Raw genomic sequence first — 3,998 nt, 5'->3', positions numbered from 1 at the left:
AATTCTGACTTTAATCTCAGAATTATGACTTTAATCTCAGAATTCTGACTTTAATCTCAGAATTATGACTTTAATCTCAGAATTCTGACATTAATCTGAGAATTCTGACTTTAATCTCAGAATTATGACTTTAATCTCAGAATTCTGACTTTAATCTCAGAATTATGACTTTAATCTCAGAATTATGACTTTAATCTCAGAATTCTGACATTAATCTGAGAATTCTGACTTTAATCTCAGAATTCTGATTTAAATCTCAGAAATCTGACTTTAATCTCAGAATTCTGACATTAATGTCAGAATTCTGACATTTTTCTCCCAATTCTGACTTTAATCTCAGAATTCTGACTCAGAGGCGTAGCCAGAAAATATTGTAAGTGTGTCCAGGCAATAACCAATGTACACTGAGGGGTGGCCAAAAGTAGATAGGCACCAAAACCTCACGGTCAATCTACACTGTTCTAACAGGAAAATTAACAAGCAAAACATCCATATTTTCTATATAAAGACAAGTTATACTTTTCCACAGCCTTTGCTAACATATAGAGGAATATAATCAAATATCCGTTCTTTCTACATAAAAGGTATAGTGGATACAATTCTTTCAGGTTTGAGTTTTGGGCAAAAATCTTTTCCTTTTGTCATTACTTACCTACTTTTATCAGTAATTATTTTGCATAAAATTGATATTTACATGTACTAATATATACCTAAATTGATCATTTAATAAGTTTTTAAAAATATTTATTAATCTATGATTTCACTGAAGACTCCCAGATGACTGCAGAGAGAGCAGAATGTTAGAGATTGAACTAACAGATTTTGCAGAGTGGGAGAACAGAGATAGAATGAAGCAGAATGATGAAAAAGGGGTCCCTATGTCCTCCAGCAGTCTAAGCCTATAGCAGCGTAACAATAGGGGGCTTCCATATGAGCAGCTCCTCCAGAGTTACCAGATTTTAGATTCAAACCCTGCCTGGAACTATCTGAATGTCTTCAGTGTCAGAGCCATCTTTTAACCCCTTTTTGAGGACTGTGAAACAAAACGGAATATATTTCTGCAAATTGTGGGCTCCAAAGTGACAGATTCAGAATCTAGCCCTGGGCCACCCTAGGAGGGGGGGTTCCTGTGAAACAGCTTGAGATTTCCAGACATTGTTTTGTAAACTTGCAAATTGTTCTAATTCTGTCAAAAAAGAATTGGAAAGCACACTGCTGTTTGCAATTTCTCGTTGTGGGTGTGTGTGTGTGTGTGTGTGGCCATGTCTTTAATACCTGGTGGGGACAATTTCCTAGGAATATGCTACATTTTGGGGACTCATAGGTACTTGTGGGGACCAACAACTGGTCCCCATAAGGAAAGTTTCTCTTCTTGGGGTGGGGGTTAGGTTTAGGACTAAGGTGTGAATTGAGTTTAGGTTAGGTTTAGGGATAGGTATGTGTCGGTAATGGTTAGGGTTAGGGCAAGGGTCACGGTTAGGCCATATAAATGAGTGGGGAATGAATGGAAGTCAATAGAAGGTCCCCACAAGGATATTGTGACACAACATGTGTGTGTGTGTGAGAGAGAGAGAGAGAGAGAGAGAGAGTAGTTATACAATCTGTGTCCATGTTGCCAAACAGCTGGACAGCTTGTTCTCTCTGGAGGATGACCGAGTCAAAGGCACCTGTTATTAGGTCCTATGCTATTTTTCCAAACTGTGGATGTGAAAGGAGAAATAAAATCCTTCTACGTGACCCAGATGTCTCATTGTGGAGTTTCCAGCATTACTCCAGCCCCAACATCATCAAAGCAGCTGGGTTTTCCAAAGCCTGACATCAAAACCTTCTCCTCCTGAAAATCCGTGTTTACAAAACAGAGACGCACCATTTTTCTTTTTCCAGCCATGTAGCAGAAACTGAGGTTGGTGTTATTTCAGCCTCCCTCTTCCTCATTCCCTGCCTGCACCAGAGTATCATTAAAGAAATGAGGCTGCCACATCTGGTGGAAAACTTCAACAGCTTCCAGACGAGGGGGATGGTTGTACTGCAGGCTGTAAGCCACGGCCCAGCTCACTACATAGCTGTGGTTTCTCTCAGTCCTCTAGCAGGAACAGAGACTTGGACGTCTGGGAAAAAGACTTGAATGACGAACAAAACATTTCTATTAAAATCATATTCTTCCAAATCTCTGAGCATTTTGGCTTGTTTTGCTCTGTTAGGCACGGAGGCCTTAATTTTACTGAAGCGTCGGAAAACAGATGAGATCCATTATAAGGATTCTGACTTATATAATGATTTGGAAAATTATTAAACCCTTAAAAACATTTCAATTGGCTGAATGGAAAGTTTTTCAACACATCAGAAGACACTTTTACTTAAACTGCCGGAGCTACAATCCTGTCAGTATAAAAAACATTAATCCAGCTCTTTTTTTTTTTTTACCAATTCCCGAAAATTAGTTTTGCAAAAGTATTCCTACAGGTTTTTACACTGAGAATGAACAATTTTTCCCTTTTTAAAGACTGAACAGTATGGAGTGAATTTTTGTCCCTTTATTGTTGCAGCAAAGAACATGTTTTGTAAATGGAAATTTGAAAAAAAGGAAAACTTTAACGTTTTCTCTTATTTTATCTTTCTTTTTTTTTCAAAAGTTTTTTCAAAGCTTTTGTTTTTTAATAAATGCATTTTTTAATAGCTGTTTACAGATCACATTTTTTTTCTTGTGTTGGAAAAGTAAAATAAATACAGAAAATAATTATAAAAATAAAACAATAAAGTTTCTCTTAAAATCCTTTTTTGATTAAGACGTTTTTCAGATTTTATTTTTCTGAGTTGCATTTTATTCAAATCCATTCACCAAATGTGTTTTTTGTTTGCAATAATAATGGAACAAGTAACATATGGAGTGATTTATTTTTCCATTATTGTTGCAAACAAGCCAATTGCAATTACTCGTTATTGACCAATAAAAATGTTATTGCTAACTGTCTGTCTTTTCTCCTTCCTACAGAGGAATCCCAACACCCAGGAGGGAAGAACATATGATCTTTAAAACTCAATCTGAAAAAGAAAAAACCTGACTCTGCTGCAGGTTTCTTCCTGTTCAAAGGGAGTTTTCTTCTCCACTGTTGCTACAAGCATGCTTAGTGTGAGGGATTGCCTTTGAGTCAATGAGTCGATGCAATACACTAGTTTTCTTTTGATAGAAAACTTTGAATCAATCTGACTGGATGATCTGGTTGAATTGTAAAGTGCCTTGAGATGACATGTGTTGTGAATTGGCGCTATACAAATAAACTGAATTGAACTGAAAAAATACAAGCTGAAAAAAAGTCTGAAAAATAAAATACAAAAAAATATATATATTTTGAAAAAAAAAAAGAAAAGGTACCATCAAAAGCCTTTTTTTGATTAAGAAGTTGTTAAAGTTTGATTTCTGCATCGCATTTTTTTTTAATCAAATGTCCATTTACAAAACATGTGTGCCAGCAAGAATAATGGAACAAAATTCACTCCATACAACCAATATTGATGTTTAACTAGATGAAGACTCCAGGATAATTTTCTGGTTTATATCTTTTAATTTTAATAGAACTTCTCTAAAAAATATCCTTTTAAAGATTCCTTCCATCCGGAAAGACCTAAACCATTTCTTTTCAGGTCAGTTTACACACTGGATAAACGTGATCATCCAGACGTATGATCTAAACAGACACAGAGGGATGCTGCAACTCTGACTTGGTTGACAAGGCGACCGTCTGCAGGGCCAAAATGAGCTGAAGAGCTGTAAAAGAAAGAGCAGCTTCTCTATTTATCTTTCCACCATCCTTCTTCATCTGCTACATTAAGCTGTGCAGATGAAAGCAATCACTTCTTAGCAAATGCTTTTTAATACATCAACAAAATGAAGGAATCGCCTGAGGAAGAACTCCACTCATCCAACCTGTTTCTCCACCAAGGCTTTTTCCTGCTGTAAATGGTGCAAATACTGAAGACATATTTGATGTCACCGATGG

This window comes from Cyprinodon variegatus, unplaced genomic scaffold, assembly GCF_000732505.1.
Source record: "Cyprinodon variegatus isolate N-32 unplaced genomic scaffold, C_variegatus-1.0 Scaffold462, whole genome shotgun sequence".
In the NCBI taxonomy this organism is placed as follows: Eukaryota; Metazoa; Chordata; class Actinopteri; order Cyprinodontiformes; family Cyprinodontidae; genus Cyprinodon; species Cyprinodon variegatus.
The sequence above is the reverse complement of the archived record's forward strand: the minus strand, read 5'-3'. Positions refer to the sequence as shown.